The following is a 23,444-nucleotide window of genomic DNA, read 5'->3' as shown; positions in this document are numbered from 1 at the left end:
GCTCTCAGGCAACAGAAGTTGTACCTCTCTGGCTGGGAAATAAATAGTAGGAGTTTGGAAATGTCCTGTTGTCGCAGACAACCAATTGTTTTCCAGTGTACATCAATCAAGTGGAGTCGTTTGCCAGATCCAGGTTTGTTGGGACTAATTGCTTTGTATTTGAGGTGCCAACTGAGTCTCTCTGCTGGGGAATAACAGGCAGTGAATTTGCCTCAGCTGGTGTGAATAGGGATGGTTTCTACTTGACTTAATCATTGAAAGGACTTTCAAGCTTGAGTTCTCATGTGAACAGAAACTGTTCTTGCCTTGTTTCAGAAGGGAAAAAGACTTTCATTTGTGACTTTTGGGGTGGTTTATCCAACATGATGACTGTTCCTTCCCTGTTTCAATAAAGGGGTTTGTTTTACTCATGAGTAAGTGGTTTATCATTGCTTGTGAAGGCTGGGTCAGAACAGTAGGAGATGATCAGGCTAAGCTCAGGGGTTGAAGGGGTAGAATGTGTCATCAGTTAGAGGCCCTTCATGTCAAGAGATCTAAGTCTAGCCCATCTTCAACTCCATTGATTCTTATCTACCACCTATTTCCTTTGACTGTTGTTAGTTCAGATTCTTGTAGAGAGCATAAGCTTGCAATAAACCTTTATATTCATTTGAACCATCTGGACTCCCTGATTTTCCCCAGGCTTGACATTCTCAGAATCATAACCAGTATGTGTGAATCTAAAGACGACTGTTTTAAAGACTCCACTTAAAAATAAAGAGATTTTCTAGATTTTCCATTCTGTCTTTATGTTATTTTTCTTATTTCCAGGAGTCTGAAATGGTTATTTATAGACATCATTGGGGATGTAAGTCCTAGGACTAGACATTTCCTACACCTGGTTGATAGGTTTTAATTTAGTAATGAGAAACATAATCGTTTCTTTACATGCTGCTGAGGTAATCTAGGAATTTTTAAGCTCTGTTGTATGAATCTTTTCATACTTTATGCTGGAATGGGTTAGATCATATGTATCATGAGGCATCTCTGACATGTGTTTCAGCTCACAGTGATTTTGTTTAATCCTTATTCAGCCTTAATTGTTTTATTTTACCCATCCTTAACATTTTATTATAAAGAAGTAGTTTATTAACTCAATAGAAGGCCATAATTCAGAAGAGCAAATTATTATCTTTTATTTCTATCTGAACTAAACTTCCTTTCCAAATTAGTTTGTAAAAAGCATATGATAATATTTTTCATTAATGATCATTTCTGGCTGAGAAGCTTACAAGTTACATTACTGGAGAGTACCTTATTAAGCAAGTTAGTTTATAAATTAAAAACATTATCATAATATAAACATTTGTTTTTATTCTAACATGCAAAACTTATTTTTCTGAATTTTTTTACTGTAATAAATCAACCATCAGTGCAATTCTTGTAGATTAAATTGAATAGGCTGCTTAATGAAATTCGGGGACAGAAACTTCAATTACATAAATGAATGCCTCAAGGAATATGAAATATAAATATTAAAAATGAAGTGGTGAATTGCAGATCAATACATATATAAGAAATAAAATACATCTCTATATAAAATGTACACGATATGCTTGAAGTTATAGTGAGTTTTGCATTAGTCCTGTTATGCAAGGAATGGATTGGAATTTAAATTGGTGTTATAAATGTCAGTAGTAGAGAATAAAGACAACTGTAACTGTGGTATAATTTTGCAGGTGTTACATTTCTACATAGCAAAAGGTGAAAAAAAAATAGTAAAATAGCAGCTTTGTTTGCAGTTAAAGGATGATATTAATTTAAATCAGTGGTGAAATTCAATTTTTTTTCCTACCAGTTCTGTGGGTGTGGCTTGGGCATGGTGTGGCTTGGTGGGCGTGGCAGGGGAAGGATACTGCAAAATCTCCATTTCATCCCACTTCAGGAGAAGGATGCTGCAAAATTCCCATTCCCTCCTCATTCCTGGGGGAAGGATATTACAAAATCTCTATTCCCACTACACTCTGGGACCAGCCAGAAGTGGTATTTGCCAGTTATCCGAACTACTCAAAATTTCCGCTACCAGTTCTCCAGAACATGCTGGATTTCACCCCTGATTTAAATAGTTAACCAAAGAATGTAGTGTATTAAGAACAACAGCTCAGTATCCAAATGCCCCAAATTTTTTTTTCAGGAATTGAATGCAATTTACAAAGAAGTTTCCAGAAGTATATTTTAATATATAGACTCTTACATAAAAATATGGTCTTTAAGAAATCTATACCTTTAATATAAGTAGAATGCATTTATAAGATGCAATAGCATGATAGTGTCTTCAACTGCCAGTCAATAGTAAATAGCTATTTGTAGTCTGATAAGTGCAAGGTGAAAAATTAAGAAAGCAGAATTAAATATAATTTTAATTTAAGTAGCCCTATTTCCATATCGCACACAAAGCCTGATTTAACTTGATCCAGATTAACTTTACCATCTGTGTCTGGAGATATGGGAACAACATACTTGCAAGTGAAATTCTTCAGTCTGAAATAATACCTTGTTAGGAGATTAAATTGGATTATATAAGATTGAATTCTTGCTAAAGAAGATTTACTTCTTTGTTAAGAATCTACTTGCTTATCAGTATTTACTTATCTATATTTGACGTTGTTATTCCTTTTTTCAGTCTGAAAAGCAGTACATTTTCCGGAACAGATGATGGTATTTGTTATCTTTTAATTTGGAAACTGATAAGTGAGAGGTGTTTTTTTAAAGGGAATGCTAAAAATGTTGTCATACTTGAAAAAGATGAATATACCACAGTAATTATCCAAAGAAGACAAATGCTTAGTTATGTGACAGTTTAATTCATATATTTGTGCAAAATTAGAAAATTGCCTCCTTTCTATGGCTAAGAAAGTGACTGATCCAAAATCACCCAGATGGGCTTGTGCCTAAATCGGGACTAGAATTTACAGTCCCAGGGTTTTTACTGGTACCTAGGACATAATAGAACCTAGTGGTACCACTATACCAAATTGTCTCCCCAGTTTAATTTTTTATTTATTTATTTATTTATCGTATTTGTATACCGCCCTATATAATGTAAATATGCACACTACAAATACTGGTGATGGGACATAGGGAACATAGGCTTGCAGGATAACATCTGGATCTGCATGGATATAGTTACACTTGTGGCATATTGGTCAAAATTTGCCAAAGCTGACTGGTCCTGTCCTTAATGTTAACAGAGAATGCTAGATGAGTGTACAGATATATTTAAGGTTGGTAACCAAGTTCATTTTCTCCCCATTATATTAAGAAGTGTTACAGGTAAACCTTAATTGACTAAACCATGACAGGCCATGATCAGTACCTGCGGGTCCAACCTGGTGACATAGTGGTGACTGGTGCTACATAGTGGGTGTCTGTCTGCTGCATGTATGGATTGGAGGGGTTTGAAATGGCTAATGTTGCAGCTGCGGTCTGGCTTCTGGTCGTTGGTCATGCTTCATGATTAGTGTGGATTTGGGTAGGTTGGTGTGTATATATATATATATATATATATATATATATATATATATATATATATATATATATATATATATATATATAGGTCTTGGTTGTTCGGGTTTTCTCCCGTAAAATTGGAAGTGTCTTGGCGACGTTTAAGTCTCATTCGTCATCTTCAGGCTTCAGCTTCGTGCTTCTGGGAGCAATGTGTGATCGCAGCTATTTCTTCCTTTTAACTGCTAGTGGGGTTTGAACTGATTGGGTGGGAGCTTGGCTGTGCTCTGATTGGCTGGGGTTTTTCTGTGCTCTGATTGGCTGGGGTGTGTCCTGTGTTGGTGGGGGCTTGGTTGTGCTCAGTCTAATCTGTGCTGCAGGGGATTTGAGCTGGTGAGCTGCACTGCTGCTGTTTGGCTTCGTGTTCGTGGTCGCTACATCTTCGTAGTGGGTGTCTGTCTGCTGCATGTATGGATTGGAGGGGTTTGAAATGGCTAATGTTGCAGCTGCGGTCTGGCTTCTGGTCGTTGGTCATGCTTCATGATTAGTGTGGATTTGGGTAGGTTGGTATATATATATATATATATATATATATATATATATATATATATATATATATATATATATATATATATATATATATATATATATATATATATATATATATATATATAATGGTATGTGTGTCGTGAAGGAATATATATAAATCTGAAAAGATGTCTATGATTTATTAGGATGAAAGCCTGAAAATATAAGGCTGATTAGAGGTTTTACCCGTCAGTATCCAAATCACACATTTCCATGATTTTCCAGTAAAAATACAGTACTTTAAGAAGACCTGTGGACGAATAAAGCTCTTACTATTGGGTATCATTGGTATTATATTTGTTTATTATCTATTGTAATAATGCTTGCTAAGCTACTCAGGAGTTTAGAAAAGGAGCAGTATATAAATGGAAAAATGAAATAAAATAGAAATAAAGCATTTGTGTCAGAATATGGAATAATTAGTGTGTGGTTTATAACTGAGCAGGAAGAAACTAGTATCTCCTTGATACTATATGTATATACATGTATATAAGTAATATATATTTAATGCTTGTAGTGACATTTAAATTTGGCTGTGAATATAAATATATTTGACTGATGATTTCATATTGTTGATTTACAAAGCAAATAAATTTGGGTTGTGGAATAACAGTAGACTATAATTTAACAAATTAATCTAGCATATTCAAAGATGGTGATGATTGCCTTCTTCAACCACTTCAATATTAGTTAAGACCTTTGGAACTCCTTTATTGAAGATGCATGTTATATAATTGCCTGATAGATGACATGGATTATATTTTTTGACTATGCTGGATCAGTTGTTGAAAGTTGCATAAAACATCCCAAAGATGCTTTTTCAAAAGGCAGCTGGACTTTCTGTTTTTTCTTTGAAGACGTTTCGCTTCTCATCCAAGAAGCTTTTTCATAGAAAAATGAGAAAGTCCAGTTGCCTCTTGAAAAGGCATCTTTGGGACAACCATGACCTGGATGATTCATATACATTTCCATAAAACATCTGATGAGTTCTCTATTTTCCAATCTTGAATCTAATTAAAATCCTGTTTTTACTTCATTTACCATTTTTATGCTATAAGAGTCTTGGGAAAGCAGAGAATTTGAACTTGCATTGTAGATGAACAGATAAAATTCTTTCAAGTCAATTCAACACCTGCCGACTTCACCATGGTGTTTTCTTGACAATGGTATGGAAGTTGTTAATTGTCTTCCTTTTTGCAAGATACTCCCATACTAAATCAGAACCCTGGTATTTACTGGTAACCTGCCATTCTTGTATACATTGGGGTCACCCATGCTTATCTTTCAAGTTCAGATAAAGTCAGTTAGAAGTTGTCACTTGTGAAGTATGTGTTGTATACAAATGACAACATGGCATTGCTTGCAGTATAAAAAAGGATATACAAAAGCTTTACTTCTTTGTACTTCATGTTGGCCACATACATATGAAAATATAAATTAATGTTTTTTTAAAATATTATGTTTCAAACTGATTATATTTTTCTTTAGAAGATGTTGAAAATAAAGAAGAATCACAATAATTTCCATTTCAAATCAGTGATTTTTAAAAATAATTTATTGGAACGCAGGGAGTTGATTTGAGTCCAGTAGGATATGATAGTGACATGACATCTTTAGATCAGGAAGAAATATGAATATATGCATATCAGATATAAAGGAATGATATAAATATTATAGCTGCAATATCTCTTAATCTTCAGATTTATTCCACTGAATGGCACTGTGTTCTGTATTTCCTCGCCTCTGTCCGAGCGATGGCTTAATTAGCTGGCACTATCAGCCCTGGCAGCAAAAGAGCGAGCGTCTGCCAAGTGGCTCCGTTATCTCCCTCGATGGCAGCTCTTCGTTCAGCAGTTAATTTGCCTGCTACAAAGAGGCAAAGCAGTTCTGGCTGCCTTTATATCCTGTGGGGTGTGGCTCCATGACTCAGCACTTCCTAGGCCTACCCCACACCTGCTTCTGTTGTTCCCTCCTCTCCTGCCTACAAAACCTAGGGTCCAACTAAGCCTGATTGCCATCAGCTGGGTCTGAAGGCGTGGCCTGAGGGAGAAAAGAGTCAGGGGACGGAGGCCTCGTTATCTCTTCCACCTGGCCTGCTTCTGGCTCCTGGAGCTGAGCCAGGGAAGCCGGTGCTCCCAAGGTAAGTCCTGACGGCCCTTCCCCCTCACTTTCCAAGTCACTTTCTGGCAGGAGGCCCAGCTCCAAGTCACTTTCTGGCAGGAGGCCCGGCTCGGGGGGCGCAGACACAACACTCTACTTCCTTTTATATTTTTAAGTAATTGATTGCCATTGGTGGAAGTATAGCAGCAACTCTGTCCTGCCCCTATCTTTTTGCTGTTCCTACTTTTTTAGTAAGTTTTTTTTAAGGGAATGAGTTTCCCTGATTAATTGGAACCTTCTTCCTTCAAAGCTCCACTAATTAGTCTATGATGGCAGCTTATCAGCAATACCTTACCTTGGGTATTGTTAGTACTTCAAGGTTCATCCAGAATTGCCAGTGTTCCGTGACTAAGGAATTAACAATACAATACATCTCAAAATTTATCCTTTTCATGGTCTTTCCAATTGATTGAAGAACTTTCAGATCCTTTTTTCAATAAGAACTCCCTTCTATCTCTTGAGGGGGGAAATAACCGATATTTATACCTTTTAATTGGATTGCAGTTTAATTCAATTACTATGGAGTTTTGTAATGGTATGTGAGAAAGATCTTCTTTTTTTTTTTAAATTTATATCCCGCCCTTCTCTGAAGACCCAGGGCGGCTTACACAGTGTCAAGCAATAGTCTTCATCCATTTGTATATTTATATACAAAGTCAACCTATTGCTCCCCCAACAATCTGGGTCCTCATTTTACCTACCTTATAAAAGGATGGAAGGCTGAGTCAACCTTGGGCCTGGTGGGACTTGAACCTGCAGTAATTGCAAGCAGCTGCTGTTAATAACAGACTAATTAGCAGTCTGAGCCACAGAGGCCCTTGAAGGATAAGAAGACAATATAAAATAGGGAGGCACAAATACTTAATGGGTAAAGAAATAAACTTAAAAAGTATTTATCTTAATGTATCAAACTGCTAAAAATAATGGCGAGAGATTTGTATTTTCAAACTTCTGTGAATGTGGCCTGATTATAAAGTTATAAAAATTAACTTATCTGCTGCTTTAGGTAGCATCTCTTCCCCCTGTTCCTCAAGCTCATTCTCAAATAACCTTACAATTTTGTGGCTTTTCCTATCCTTAATGCATAGATGCAGTTATCTTTCCTTCTTATTGGAATATAGCTTTGTTCAAGATTTTTTTTCCTCTTTCCCCCTCCACACACACATACACACACACATACACATACACATACATATACACATACACATACACACACCTTTACAATGACAGACCTTTCCTTGTAAGGAACTAATGTAATTAAATGTTAAAATATAGTTCTAGAAGAACCTCTTATAAAATATTGTCAAATGTTTTATGACTTAGTGTATTATTACTGTACTGCTCCTTATTTGACTTTAACTGAAGATAGATTTTAGCATATTTCCTCCATTACAGTGATTTCAAATGACTATAGTAAATTTGAAATTTTGTTAGCTCAAGAAAAATTTGAAGATATTGCAGCCTGAAGCAAGTTCTGGAGGTACAATATATAGTATTACATCATTATTATGTAAGTACTGTTTAGTCCAATTGGTACTATTTTTCAAAATCACAAAACTGTTTTTCCAGAGACCTGAATGTTTCAGTGCCCTGAGCTGTATTACTTGTATTTTTATGCAATATTCTTTGGTCAATATATACCAAGAATAAAAATTGTAAAAAATGCAGCGTACATATATTACATGGGATTAATCAGTTTCTGATAGTGTTGTGTGGATTATTAGCTGTGAGAGTTTAAGATAATAGGTTAAGTAACTCATTTATATTTGTGTGATTATGCATTAAGGAAGTGAGCGAACTAATTTTCTTTTCACCTGAGAAATGTAATTACAGCATGGTTTATGTTAAGCAGTCCCAGGTTATGTTAGCAGTTACATGTTATTTGCCCCTAATTTTACGAATTTATAATAAGGCATTTTAAAATGAATATTAAATTACTGTTAATGGAAAGACTTGTTTTTGCTCCTATGCTAAGAACCTGGCCAAATCTCAAGTATATTTTCAAATGTTGAATATTTTGTCCATTTAAACATTTTTGCAGCTCAGATATATGGTGATATTAGGTGCTATGTTATTGTTGGGACCTGCTGGATAGGTAACCAGTATTGTAACCAGTATTAAAATGCTGTATTGACTAGTATTGTAACCAGTATGAGCTCCCATTACTTGCCCCAGCTTCTGCCAACTTAGCAGTTCGAAAGCACATAAAAAATGCAAGTAGAAAAATAGGGACCACCCTTGGTGGGAAGGTAACAGCATTCCGTACGCCTTCGGCATTTAGTCATGCCGGCCACATGACCCCGGATTTGGATAGTGCTGGCTCTTCGGCTTTGAAACGGAGATGAGCACCGCCCCCTAGAGTCGGGAATGACTAGCACATATGTGCAAGGGGAGCCTTTATCTTTACCTTTTATTGCAATTAGAAGAAATTGGAAAGGACAGTACTCTGTTTCTGAGATTTGAGTTTCTGATTCCGTATGGGTCTTTGCTCTCAGCTTAATGTTTCCTAAATGTAATATGAATTCAAGATGCTCTTATATAGCCTATCATCCTTACAGTAAAATCTGTGTAGGATAAAAACTAAAAAAACTAAAAACTAAAAAGTCCTTCTTATAGAAGGTAATATGTAATAAGTGAAATTAGGTAGATTTGTTTATTTTATTCTGAATTCTCAGCATGCATTATTTATTCATTTGTAAAAATAAAACAGGTAAAATTTAATGGTTGAATGGAATCATGAATTCTAAAAAAATTAGGAATATAATAGAATAAAAGAATATAATACTTTATTTGACTAAGTGTGATTAGACATATAAGGTTTTTGCCTCTGGTGCTGAAGCTTTGCAGTGTACAGTAATAATCATCATAATAACAATACCAATAAGAGGGAGTAGTAAAGAAGATAAGGATAATAATAATACTACAGCCATACAACATGGGTAAATATACTTACACATAAGAGAGTATTGTGAGAATTAGGTGTTCAGCAGAGGGAAAAAAACTATCATTGTGTCTAGTTATTTTGGCATGCAATCCCCTATAGCGGTGTCTTGAGGGAAGAGTTGAAATAGAAGGGCTCCTCCTAAAACCCGCTGTTATTGCTATGTTTTAAGTATGTTCAGCTCCAGATTGTTCCAGCTGCACCGCAGAGCGAGTTGTTCAACCTTCTGTCTATAGGCAGACTCATTGCCTTCTCAAATGAGATCAGTGATATTGTATCATCTGCAAACAATGATATTGTATCATTGTTCATCTGCAAACTTCAGTACTTTAACAGAGGGATCCCTGGAAATGCAGTCTTTAGTACATAGAGAGAAGAGCAATAGAGACCGCATAAAGCCGTGAAGGGCGCCTAGGCTAATTATCTGGGTTTAGATGTGATTTTCCCTGCTTCACCTGTTGCTTCCTATCTGTCAAAAAGTTAACAATTCATCTAGTATGGATGTGCACAGCTAGCTGAATCAGTTTAGTGTGAAGAATTTCAGGAATGATTGTACTGAATGCTGAGCTGAAGTCTACAAAAAGGACCCTTGCGCAGATCCCCAGCGATTCTAGATGTTGCAAGATGTAGTGCAGTGCCATGTCACCTGCCAGTCTATTTGTTCAGTAGGCAAACTGCAAGATCCATGATGATTTTCAGGGCGGCCAGCAGTAATCTCTCAACGGTTTTCATTACTACAGATACCAGAGCAACAGAAATAAAAACCAAAGACTGATTTGCAAGGAGAGAAAGATATTAAGTGATATAATGAATTTTGTTGGTATAATCTAGGCTTAGTTAGGCTTACTTTAATTTTCTTGTCCGTTGTCTTTAACTGAAAGGAACTTTGGATGATGGGTGTGTGAAACTTCCCAGTTTTCATACATCTCATTGGTCTAGGTAGCTTTCCAGAATCTAGTGTCTTCTAGAAGTGTTTTGACTACAATCTACTCTAGGTCCAAGTTTTTTGAGGATCATCTGTCTTCTGTAGATTTTGCCACTCCTGTACTGGCAAAACCGTCTGGCAGGGTCAACTTGTTCCAGGGCCACATTAGTTAAAAATACAAGATCCAAAAAATTTCCCTCTTCTGTTGCAGCATCTGCCCAGAGTTCTGCATGGTGATCACACAAAACAAGCCTTTAAAAATTGTCTACCAGGCCTTGGGGCTAGAATGACTGGGACCTCTTATGGGATATTTTGTACTGTACTCTACCAAAAGTTGGTACAGAATTGGGCAACATAAGACTTTAAAAATGTCTTAAAAGCTAGGGCTGTGCACACTTCAAAAATAATCTGCTTCAGGCCTCACACAACTACAAGATCAGCACTTTTCTGATATTCATTAAAGCAGCCTTTCATTTTTCAAGAGTGAAAAAATACAGCTGCTTTAAGGAATCCACATTAGAGATAATGCAGTTTACTTTATTAAAATATATGGGCAAACAAAGTTAATGCAACTCTTAAATCAGCCACTACTAACTTATTTGACAGGCACCAAGTTACAAGAAGATGGATTCTTAGCAACTCCTTTCTAAACTATTACTCAAGATTTCCCTACCTGGATATACAGCCTGGAGCACTCTCTATACAAATTGCATGCCTTGTCACTAAATAAGAGTTCCTCCTGTAAAAAATGCCAATAACTGAAATAAGTGATTTTGTATTCACTTTTAAGGACTGCATTAATAGAAAAGTATATCCTTCTCTTTTGAATGCATAAATATACTATGCTTGAGGCTTATTCTGATGCTTGAGGCATCAGAATAATCTATCCTTTGGCTTATAATCATCGTATCATCCCCAAAACATGAAGGAATCAATTGTGCTACAGTGAACAAACATTCTACAGAATAACGCAGAACAGAATAACACAGTCTTCCTTATATAATTTTTATCAGAATATTAATATTGAACTTGGATGACTTTGTAGTCCTTTGCCAGATATTAGAGTTTTATTTTGTTATTCCAAAACAGGGGTTTTGATTTTTTGTTTTGTTTTCAGAATCTTAGAAATATAGATATTTTAATTAATACTAAAATATTTTATATTTTAAGTAAATAAACTTTGACAAAGTAAATTGATATGAAATCACTCAAACCCAAAGTCAATTTATGTACATATCATCTGCTTACATTGCTAAGGCCAGTTTTTGCAATTTGTTAGGAGACTGAGTGCAGATGTGATCTACATGAGATAAGCGGCAAACAAATCAAATAAGTAAGTTTACAGTAGTCCATACACTTCAAATTCTTTCTGCAGTTATAGCCATAATTCAGGAATATGTATTATTAGGACAAAAATGTATTTATTTACATTGTGTCAGATTTGTTAAGACCAAGCTATTCAAAAAGATTCTGAATGCTTAAATATATCAAATATATAATTAAAACACTTCTAAAAACTCAAGATAACAAACCCACAATATCCATAACATTAAAAAAAGCCCAACAGGTCCCCCAAGGACTGTAACCACAGAGGCAGTTCTTAACATTTGAAAATGGGGAGAATACCTATCTCTGGGAGATACTATTTCAAGAGGCAATGACTACAACAGAAAAAACATACTTCCTCAGTGCCACAAAATGACAACATTTAAATAAGGAGATTTTGAGCACACTCACTGTATCTGAATAGCATCCAGATACCGGGTCAGTACATTGTCAGCTTCACCTGATTGCCCACGATTGAGATGTGCAGTTGGATATCACCTACACATTTATATACTGAACCCTAAACTGATAGTCATCCAGTGGTTCAATGTAGATATTAAACAGGAAGAGTGAGATAATTTATTATCGATTAGACGTCTGAATGTCCTGGAGCTCCATATCTTATCCAAGGGAGGTAGGCAGACTGTGAAACCCAACAAACCAATTTCAGATACGCAGGATGCACAAAGGAAGGAAGAGTAGCAAGAACACAAGAATAATGAAACGTTTAGTCCAATAACATCTGATAAAAAAGAATGAGTCCAGAAAGAAACCACCAGAGTCCACATGGAAAATGGCAAATTCCTTTTCTTCTTCAAAGCAAGACCATAATTATTACCACCTATTGACAGAAACCATATCTTCACAATAATTTGCAATAACGGCAAGAGTTGCAAGGCATCTTTTCAAATAACTCTGTTACTATTCGTTATTATTTTGAAAAAAGCAATGCTCAAAGCAGACTTTGCTTTAACAATAGACTTCTGTCAGTATTTTAATGCAGACAATCTATTGATATAATTGGATGTTTTTTCTCTTTTCCAGATATCGCATAGCCTCATTGTGACCTTTTCAATTTTGAAGTTATTTCTTATTAATGTCCAATCATGTGACAGCACTTTGAAAAGATTAACTTGTTTCATGTAGCCCAGATGGTTAAAACCTCAACAGTCATTCAGATCAGGACTCATGGAATCATCTCTGTCCAACTCCCACTGTCTCTGGTACACATTTCTAATCTTCTGTTTAAGTCTTCATTTGATGAGAAAGAAACAGCGATATCCACATCAGTATGACTCAAATCCTCCTTAGTTACATGTTTTACTTTTTGATTTACCCAAAATACTCAAGTTCTGGGGCCAAAGAGAAATGAAATAAGAAACTTAGTATGAGCTATACTTTTATAAACTAATTTAATTCGCCAGATTATTTTTACATTCCATCCCTCCATAGGAGAGAACCATCTTGACAGCCATGATAAATAATTGATGATAATTCTTTCAGTTTGGACTTCCCTAATCCATTCCAAAGTTCACAGTGATATTGACTCCAGTTCTCATATATACTTAAGAACCTCAGGCTTAAATTCTATAGATCAGTGTTTTTCAAACTTGGCAATTTTAAGATGTACTGACTTAAATTCTCCAAATTCCCCAGCTATGCTATAAATTTCTGTAGACCAAAGATTTGTGTTTCCCCCAGCACTCCTCCAAGTAGATATGCACTATTAAAGGGTTGCAGGCATGAAAGAAAAAAAAACCCCATCTTCCAGTAAGGAAGCTGTAGTTCCATCTTACCAGTGTTTGATCAAGAACAAATTCTTCTTACGTGGAAGTTAACACGTATTGTACTACTTCTTTCAGAGATTAAAATTCCAACAGTCTGCATATATATTTATTCTTAAATTTTTCATGACTAGCCTAGACTATCCCATATAATACCTGATCCAACAATTTCCTTCTTAGACATGCAAGCCAGTGGTGAAATCTGAACTGGTTTACTAGTTTGCTGGCTGCGTGTGCACGTTGTGTGCCAAACGTGCGCTGTGCGCGCGCATGCACAGTGCAAAGTATGTACCAACTGCAAGGTGTGTGTGCAGTGCATACCAAAAGGAGGCATGGGGTAAGTAGAACAGTGCGCAGGGTGGTGTGATCAGCTGTGGTGCGCAATCTTTTTTTTTTACTTTTAAAAGCATTTTTACAACTATTCAGCTGAAAATGCTTTTAAAAGGTAAAAAAAGTCTCTAATGAAAGCAGTCACAGCTGTGATTGTTGGAGCCTTTCCCCCCACCTTTTTAAAAACATTTTTACTACCGGTTCCTGAGAAGTAGTAAAAAAATGCCTAAAAAGTAAAAAAAAAAAATTCCAATGATCAGCTGAGCGATGCGCGATCTTCAGAAGTTTTTTTTTACTTTTTAAAGCATTTTTAACTACCAGTTCCAGAGAACCAGTAGTAAAAAAAAATGCCTAAAAAGTAAAAGACAAAAAAGTTCCAACCGTCAGCTGAGCAATGCATGATCTTCAGAACTTTTTTTTTTTTTAACTTTTTAAAGCATTTTTAGGTAAAAAAGTGCTAAAAAAATGCTAAAGAAGTTTAAAAGAAGTTCCGATGATTGGATGTTGTTCACCTGATCATCGGAAATTTTTTTTTTTACATTTTTTACTACCGGTTCGAGTGAACCAGATCGAACCGGGAGCATTTCACCCCTGATGCAAGCCATTCCCATTTTTCCCTGCCTAACACTGAATGGAAGGATAACAAAGGCTCCACAAATTAGCCTTAAAGCCTTCATTTGAATGACTCCAGTCTGCAGATTTTGATATAGATGCATGTGCTTATAATGCTTACAGTTTAACATTTCTTAATGTAAACGCCATGCAAAAGGTCTTAACTGGTGAAAACTAGAAATAGCATACATCTCTCCATTCTTCAATTAAAACTTTAGTTAATTTACACACAGCTATGTCCATTGTTGCATCTCTGACGTATAGCATGTAATTATTTGTATATAGATTTTCTTAACCTTTAAACCAGATTATATAATTCAAGTAGCCTTACTATGCAATTCCAAAGTAAATTTCATAACATCTCATACATGATGCAATTCCCACTGAGGAGGCATTGTTACATTTATCTAAATACTCCTCTGTTTTACATATAGATAAATATACATTCAAGACATAATTAGCCATGCAGAAAAAATAAGGCTGTTATTCATTAGCTAAACTTTTTTTTACAAATTACTGGACTTTAAAATGTTCTTTGATTTCTTTTAATACATTTCTGTGAAGGTATAGTTTGATTGGCTAAAGTAACTATGTCATACATCAAATGTTTGGAAACTTTTTCTGGAGCAGTTCCAGCATTCAACAAAATGTGCATATTTGCACTTAAAGGGATCTCTGTTTGTCTTTTTAAAATTCTGTATAAAAATCTACTTCGCTTCATCAGTAATTGTCACATGTCCATAAGCAATACACACAGGGAAATTACCTCTTCCTATGTGGTAATCTTGGAGAACTTCCCAACCACAATGAGACATGACACATGTGGAAACTATTCCTAAATTTAAAGAGAAAAATGTACACATAAATGAATCAAACTTAGTATGGGTGCCATCCTTAAAGAAAACCAAATCAAACTTCTCATTAAACTTTTTCAGTGATTTCCTACTCTTAACATAACATAACATAACATAACATCAGAGTTGGAAGGGACCTTGGAGGCCTTCTAGTCCAACCCCCTGCCCAGGCAGGAAACCCTACACCATCTCAGTCAGATGGTTATCCAACATTTTCTTTAAAATTTCCAGTGTTGGAGCATTCACAACTTCTGAAGGCAAGTCGTTCCACTTATTAATTGTTCTAACTGTCAGGAAATTTCTCCTTAGTTCTAAGTTGCTTCTTTCTTTGATCAGTTTCCACCCATTGCTTCTTGTTCTACCCTCAGGTGCTTTGGAGAACAGCCCGACTCCCTCTTTTTTGTGGCAGCCCCTGAGATATTGGAACACAGCTATCATGTCTCCCCTAGTCCTTCTTTTTGTTAAACTAGACATGCCCAGTTCCTGCAACCGTTCTTCATATGTTTTATCCTCCAGTCCCCTAATCATCTTTGTTGCTCTTCTCTGCACTCTTTCTAGAGTCTCAACATCTTTTTTACATCGTGGCGACCAAAACTGGATGCAATATTCCAAGTGTGGCCTTACCAAGGCATTATAAAGTGGTACTAGCACTTCACGTGATCTTGATTCTATCCCTCTGTTTATGCAGCCCAGAACTGTGTTGGCTTTTTTAACAGCTGCTGCACACTGCTGGCTCATATCTAGATGGTTATCCACTAGGACTCCAAGATCCCTCTCACAGGTACTACTATTGAGCAAGGTACCACATATACGGTACCTATGCATTTTGGTTTTTTTGCCTAAATGTAGAACCTTACTTTTTTCACTGTTGAATTTCATTTTGTTAGATAGCGCCCAATGTTCAAGTCTGTCAAGATCTTTCTGTAACTTGAGCCTATCTTCTGGAGTGTTGGCTATTCCTGCCAGCTTGGTGTCATCTGCAAATTTGATGAGTTCCCCATCTATCCCCTCGTCCAAGTCATTGATGAAGATGTTGAAGAGTACTGGGCCTAAAACAGAGCCTTGGGGTACTCCACTGCATACTTCCCTCCATGTGGATGTAGTTCCGTTGAGGACTACACGATGAGTGCGGTTGGTCAGCCAGTTATGAATCCATCTGGTGGTGGTGCTGTCTAACCCACATTTTTCTACTTTATCTAGTAGTAGGTTATGGTCTACTTTATCAAATGCTTTACTGAAGTCCAAGTAAATTATATCAACAGCATTCCTCTGGTCTACTAATTTTGTCATTTTGTCAAAGAATGCGATAAGATTAGTCTGGCATGATCTGTTTTTGACAAACCCATGTTGGCTTTTGGTTATTACTTTGTTTGCTTCTAGGTGTTCGGTGATTCGTTGCTTGATTATCTTTTCCAGAATCTTCCCCGGTATTGAGGTCAGACTGATAGGTCTGTAGTTTCCTGGATCTGTTTTTTTCCCTTTTTTGAAGATGGGAACTACATCAGCTCTTTTCCAGTCCTCTGGCAGCTCCCCTGTGCTCCAGGATCTTTGAAAGATATAGTTCAGTGGTTCTGAGATCACGTCTGCCAGTTCCTTCAGAACCTTGGGGTGTAATCCATCCGGTCCTGGTGATTTGAACTCGTCTAGGGTAGACAGGTGTTCACTTACCATTTTCTTCCCTATTTTAACTTGTGTTTCTAATCTGTTTTTTGTAGTGCTGTTTTGATAGGTTGGATTGTTTTTCCTTTTGTGTAAAGACAGATGCAAAATATGAGTTAAGTAGATCTGCTTTCTCCTGTTGCTTGTCATCTTCTTGCCACTTTCTCCCAGCAATGGGCCAATTGTTTCCTTGACTTTTTCTTGTTTTTAACATGTTGGAAGAAGCTTTTTGTTATTTTTTACTTTTGTCGCTAGCCTTTGTTCATTGTGAGCCTTAGCTTTCCTCACTTCATCTTTATAGGCTCGGGCTATTTGCTGATATTCTGCCTTAGTTATTTGCCCCTCTTTCCACTTTTTATATTTGTCCTTTTTGTCTTTCAATTTGTCAGATAGTTCTTTATGCATCCATGCTGGTTTCTTTTGTGATCTACTATTTTTCTTCTTCATTGGTATTGTGTTAGACTGTGCTTTTATAATCTCACTTTTCAAAATTTCCCAAGCTTCTTGAGTTGTTTTCCCCCTGAGGATTCTCATCCATTGAATCCTTCTCAAGCTCTCTCTAAGTTTATCTTATGCATCTTACAATTTTTTACATAAAGTGTTTTGAACATTGAAATCCTCATGCAGCATACAAGATATCTACATGTTACGCTAGACAATTAAATCTATCTATATTTGGAGGAAGACAAAGAAGTGATCACCCAGTTTGTTCAAAGGAATTCAATCAAAATAAATACAAATAACATTTTCAGGATTACTCAATTCTATGCAGTTCAAATAGAAATATAACTATTATTCATACCCTTTGTGAAGACCAAGATAATTATGGCCTCTAAAACCTAAGGCATAACAGTGTTTCTTGGACATATGTAGGTAACACTTCAAATTGATTTAAAAATATATTTTTGTTATTGATCATAAGCCATCCAACTATATACTTTCCAACTTGTGATCTTCAGAACAACTATTTATAACCCAGGATGCTCTAAATGTTTACAAACACACTTTCTATCCTCATTTTTTATTGCCTTCAGAATAACCGATGGCATTTTTTTTGTATTATCAAAATAAACTTCTATAGTAAATGCCACAAAACATTCTTTTTAACCAGTAATAAATAAGAGGTTTTTTTTCCCTCCACAGCTATTTCACATACATACCAGAAGGAGGCCTCCCTTATTCTGTTAATAGGCATGCATCCTCTCTATGTTCAGCTATGATCCTTATAGCAAATGAAAATAGGGGTCTGCTGATACTGATCAAAAGTATGTGAACCACTTCATGAAATATCAATCAAAAGCATGTCTGGCTTTCTGGTTATACGTATAAATATTGCCCTATGTGTGACAAAGTAGGCCCTATTTGTAATAAGAAATCTAAAGATAATTATGCAGAATCCAATTTAACCCAATCTGAGCTTAAACTGAAAACATGGTTAATAGTTTAAAGACAGAAATGGGATGAATTTAGAGAATGTACTTTTAATTCTATGAAAGGAGGTACTGTGGTGGAATATATGATGATCTCTAGTCATTTAAAGAACCATATTAAATGTTTTCAGAATTACTTTCAAAGTTTTAGTGATATCACTCACCTCTCACTACAGAAATACCCATACTGCCTTTCCAGAATTACTGTATACAAAGCAAACTTTAAAACAAAGGGACGAGAAGGTGGTTTATTCAATGTAAGATGAATAACGACAAATTATTATTGTGCTGATCTATGATCATAAAATAAAGATTTGATTTGATTTGGCAGAGAATATTGGCTTTTTATGTACAATTTAAAAAGCAATATAAATCCTTAATGCCAGGAAAGAAAAGGCAATGATGAAAAAAATCTTTCATCATTGGTCCCAGTTGAAAGAAACTCATAGAATGACAATAAAACTTTCTGGCCAGGAACCTGAAAATGTGCACATGATATTAATGATTGCTGCATTTCAGCAATAGTGTAGAAGGGCCACTTTTTCCTCTACTTTTGATGCTGCATCCAAAGAACAAACGGGAGTAACATCTAAAAATAGAAAATGAAAACATTCCACTGTGGAATTCAATATATGAGTAAGAGCTGAGTAGCCATTATGACATTAAGCCATCAAGGCCTTACTTCATATCAGCAGAGATGTGAATGGAGGTTACATCATGGCATCCCCGTTTTTCTCATATTGCTAATTCTAGGCTCATTTCAATGTAGTTGGAAAGATTGAAATAATTGTACTTCTTTATAAAAAAAAGGAATAAAACTAATCCAGCAATTTTCTGGCCTATACTTTTCAAAAATTGGAAAAATATATGCTCTACTTTTAAAAATTAAATTATTAAATTGGATTGAAGAAGAGATTATTTTAGGAAATGTATAAATAGGTTTTAAATAAGGATGACCAACCCCAAATCATGGGGCTGTTTTTAATCATTTGGCAGAAAATGCTTTAAAACAGAGGTCTCCAACCTTGGCAACTTTAAGATTTGTGGACTTCAACTCCCAGAGTTCCTCAGCCAGCAAAGCTTCCAGAGTTCCTCAGCCAGCAAAGCAAAGCTGGCTGAGGAACTCTGGGAGTTGAAGTCCACAAATCTTAAAGTTGCCAAGGTTGGAGACCCCTGCTTTAAAACATGAAGAGGGCAAGCATATATAATTTTGTCAATTGAAAATAATGATTTGGAGCTTCTGAACATTTGAAGGGAAACTGAGAAAGTTACCTACTGACAAGGAACTGTTATTTGTAAAGAAAAACTTTCTTCCTAGTTCTTCATAAAAAGTGTCCTAAAGCAAGGATCCCCAACCCTTGGTCCATGGACCATCCATGCCAGAAACCAGTCTGCACAAACAAGTGAAACCCAATCCGTGGGATACAGGCAATTTGCAAAACTATTCCACCTCTGGACTGTGGAAAAATCTGTCTCACGGAACCAGTCCCTGGTGCCCAAAAGGTTGGGGGACAGTGTCCTAGAACATAAAAGGGGACAGGCAGTTCTGATGACAAGAATGATTGATTGCAGATATTGTCAATTTATATTAATGATTTGTCACCCTCCCCCACACATTCTGTACTTGCTCTAAGTTATTGTCTTCCAAACTTAGTTGGAAAGAAACTAAGGATGCTTATGTCAGCACCTGACATAAGTGACTCACTTCCAAAACAAATTCAATCCATCTCTCTTTCTTTCATGTTGAAATTATGGTTGTATGGAAGCAAAAAGGCAAATTAGAAACCAATTTGCTAGAGAGGAGCAATTGAGGGGCAATTGAGAGGGGCAAAACAACAGTTGTTCCCCATTAAAATGAGAAAAATGTTGCTATAGCCTCAGTTACCTTCATATGTCAACCCAAATAGAGAAAAACAAATATTCTGCTGCTCAATATTTCTCCTAATCTTGTAAATTAATCTTGTTAATTCAAGAAAACTCCTTTGGAATTGAGAGTATGCTGTTGTGAAATGGAATAGCTGAAAATGTAGAAGAGGCACTGATGGTATGCACTTTTTATGATACTATTAGGATCAAATTTATTGCCCTCCTTTTGTCCTTATTCATTGGTAGGACAAAACACTACTATGCTGAATATTTCATCTCTGTTTTTAATAAGGTAGTAAATATATATATGGGTACACATCTTCTTGGTGCTCTACACTAAACTCACAAATAGGGTTTTTTCTCTCCCTTCCATTCAATCATGCCCGATTTTCAGATGCTGCCTAGACAAGTCCCTGCAATTTTCTTGGCAAGGAAGAAAAGAACCACGTTTCAGAAGTGATTTTTCCTAAGGTTGAGAGAAAGTGACTGGCCTAAAGTCACCCAGCTGGCTTTGTGCCCATGGCAGGACTAGAACTCATGGTTTCCCACTTTCTGGTATGATACCTTAACCACAGCACCAAAGTATCTGTCTACAAATAATTAAACTGAGCTAACTGACAGCAAAATATATTGGTGTGCATAATATTTTATGCATTATGTAAGATTGTGAATGGTTCTTATCTATGAAATATACAGTGGCCCTTAATGGGTCTTGTCTGAAGTTTTTAAACTTAGTTTTTCTTGAAAGAGCTGTTGACCATTTTAATTTCAAAAACCTGTTATTCAGTGTCCATGCTTTAGCATGTTCACAACCTAAATTATAAATTTCACAGCTCTGGAGGAAGCGAACTCACAACTCACTACTTCTTTGAACCAGTAAACATTTAACTATGATAATCCTTTCCTCCTAGCAGGTTGATTTATGTCAGCCATATAACAGAACTCCCATAATTACTCTTTGCTTTTCCAGCATGAATCTTGGTAATCGATGCACAACTTTAAATATTTAACTTTAAATATACTTTCTACTTGGTCTACATATTTGAATTCCAAGATAGCTTTTATCTGCATTCAGTGATTCTGAATACCATTTTTTACTTTTTTCTTAATCCCTTCTGTCATTTATATGGGGCATATACTCCACCACTTCATATCCTTTATTGAGACTGACTATCACTAACCACTTTTCTCTCAAGGGTTCTGGCCTGGATTGCTGCATTTTTTCCACCATTATTTCAAAATTCGGACACCTATAAAGGTTTGAAAGAAGCATACCCTAAATGTACAGTTAAATCCAGTGGTGGGATTCAAGTAATTTAACAACCGGTTCTCTGCCCTAGTGATTTCTTCCAATAACCAGTTCACCAAACTGCTCAAAAAGTTAACAACTGGTTCTCCCGAAGTGGTGCGAACTGGCTGAATCCCACCACTGGTTAAATCTGAGATCTCCGGAAAACAGGTCTTTCCTGTACCAAGGAAGCTCTCTTCCATTTGTCTTTCATCGAGCTTTAATAAGGATATATAAAAGCAGCCATGAAACCATATTTTAAGGCTCAAAGCCATGGTTTGCTAAATCTGGTTTGTTGAATGAACCACAACTAGCTAAATACTACAATATGCTAAGTACTATAATCTAATTGTGTTTTATAACCACAGTTGCTAAGTTACATAGTATACTGCTCCAAAATCAGGCAAACCTGTTATAGTTCCATAGTTTGTGGGACAACTTCACTGTCTTCTGCTTTTTATTCTAGTTGAGATTCAGCTTTCTTAGAATAAGAGACAATTGATAATATTTTGTTTGCACTAGTCAGTATAATAGATTATGGTGAATTTGCCACAGTATTAATGTAGTGCATTAGAATTGTAAGGGTTTAGTAAGATACTGAGTGGAAATCTTTTCAACTAAAGCACATAAGAAAGCTTATATTTGTATTCTTGTTTTTTTACCTCTCTGAATATTTATATTTGCTTTTTGGGTGTTTTATGGATTATCTGAAACTTTGGCTCAAGATTAAAACCATCTGGATTTTTCTGGTTTCCCAAATATATTGGGAATGGCTGAATGGCTTCAGATTTACTGTCTAAGCCTTTCTGCCTCTCTGTGTAATACCCAATCATGCCAAGTTAATTATTTACATAGATAAATTGTGATCTCCAGAATAGTTTAACAAACTCTTTATATGCATATGCCTTTCTAGTGATGTTCTACAACTTCAGATATGTTGAGTATATTTTTTCTTGAAATTCCTACTCTGGCCTTAAGATACTGTCCAAGCACTCTTTGAAAACCAAGCTGATCCATTAGATCAAGGCTGCCAAACTTACAGCCGCGGGCCAGATGCATTATGCGCTGATCACGCCCATGCCCGGTTTAGCAAAAGGGGGGAAAAGTGCCAATATGTCATGTGACGCCACCATGATGACATGAATTTAACAGCCCTGCATTAGGTCAATCTTCCTTGAGGAGGTTGGTTGACTAGATTCATTTCTATAACATTGAGAGAGTGACCTGACCATGACAAAGGACAGGTATTAATCTCCCATATATTCTGATCATGTCAGCTCCAAGATGAAACACGGATATAATATGTAGCTTCTCATGTGACTGGGAATTGGTATAGGACAGACCCATGATTTACATCAGTGGTAGTCAACCTGGTTCCTACTGCCCACTATTGGGCGTTCCAACTTTCATGGTGGGCGGTAGGGATTTTGTCTGATACTGAAGCACTTTCCTTTTTTTAAATTTAATTGACTTTTTAAAAAATTTTCATAGCATTATTTAAAAACATTTTCATTAGGTTTTCATAAAATTCCCCATGACAATTTAAATTTCTGAAAATATACTATTTGTATTGCAGGCACATAAGTTTAGTTCATGTTACGTAAGTGAAACTGAATGGTGCTATAGTGCGACCGCAAACAAAAGAGCTTCGTCCCAGAATAGCTCATGCATCTCCCCCCACACCACCCAGCTGTAACAGACAAGCAGAGCTGGTAGCCGGCGCCCCGACCCCCCAAACCCAATCCACGATGCGCGAGAGTCATACATAGATGATGATACATGGCGCATTACTGTGGGACTGTTGGGCAGTTAGAAAATTTTACTACTAACAGAGATACAAAAGTGGGTGGTAGGTATAAAAAGGTTGACTACCCCTGTTTTACATAGTGGCCATTCTTCCTGGCTAATCTATATTGTATTCTCAAGAAAAGTTGAAGCCCTCCAACATAGTCAGCTTGAGACACAGCAGTTCAGTCAGAGACACAGCCTTCAGAAGGGAAGTAATACAATAGCAGCAGACCTCAAAGTCCAACTTCAAAATTAGGCCTCACATCCTTTTATCTGTGATTAGTCAATGGTATTCAGCTGGTTGTATATGGTTCGCGCGAACCGGTAGCAGCCGCTGTGGGTGGTTCCGCCCACCTGACCAGGTGTAATCATGTCACATTTATCCATGTTTTTGACGCTCTGCGCAT

The 23,444-nt window shown here is 36.3% G+C and overlaps 1 protein-coding gene across 2 annotated transcripts in view; it reads left to right on the top strand.

Moving 5' to 3' along the window:
- SPSB4 (splA/ryanodine receptor domain and SOCS box containing 4) overlaps positions 1-23,444 on the top strand; it is a 201,734-nt gene that overhangs the window by 64,078 nt on the left and 114,212 nt on the right. The window contains exon 2 of one of the 2 annotated variants that reach the window (XM_058188815.1): positions 7,669-7,714. The exons of the other annotated variant lie outside the window; for it this stretch is intronic. The gene's annotated coding sequence lies outside the window, so the exon portion shown is untranslated. The remainder of the gene's footprint in view (positions 1-7,668; positions 7,715-23,444) is intronic. 2 annotated transcript variants of the gene reach the window in all.

Source organism: Ahaetulla prasina, chromosome 6, assembly GCF_028640845.1.
Source record: "Ahaetulla prasina isolate Xishuangbanna chromosome 6, ASM2864084v1, whole genome shotgun sequence".
Lineage (NCBI taxonomy): Eukaryota > Metazoa > Chordata > Lepidosauria > Squamata > Colubridae > Ahaetulla > Ahaetulla prasina.
Note: the sequence above shows the minus strand (reverse complement) of the source record. Positions and strands in the feature narration are given on the sequence as shown.